Genomic DNA, 474 nt, shown 5'->3' on the forward strand with positions numbered 1-474 from the left:
CTGGTCAGTTTATCACTGAGGGGACGATTTCAACATAAAACAACCATGACGTGTTTGAAAGTTGTGCGTGTAAGAACAGGTGAAACTGAAAAGTTAATCCAGATCAGACGAGTCCTTTTTAAAATCTCATCCGTCGGCTTGTGGGGAAAATGTGGTGCTGAGGTGTTCGTGCGTCACGGAGGAAACACAACACCTCGAAGGAACTGATTTATTACAAGGAAATACATGTTATCTGATCCGGTTTTTATTGGAGCACATTTGTTCTTCTGCCAAATTTAACTGGAATATTGATGTCAGTTATTGATCAAGTTCCACAAACGTATCAGACCTCATTAACCTGGATAAACTGAAATCACTGTTGAACATAATGTTGTACAAGCTGCTACTAAAGAAAACAACACGAGCAGAGTGAAAAAAAAAGTGATGAACCAGGCTGGGACGTTTCTGTACTGAAGATCTTTCCTGAATTTGTGT

The sequence above is a fragment of the Seriola lalandi genome, unplaced genomic scaffold (assembly GCF_002814215.2).
Source record: "Seriola lalandi dorsalis isolate HSWRI2012SDOR001 ecotype SW California unplaced genomic scaffold, Sedor1 jcf7180002052616, whole genome shotgun sequence".
Taxonomy (NCBI): domain Eukaryota; kingdom Metazoa; phylum Chordata; class Actinopteri; order Carangiformes; family Carangidae; genus Seriola; species Seriola lalandi.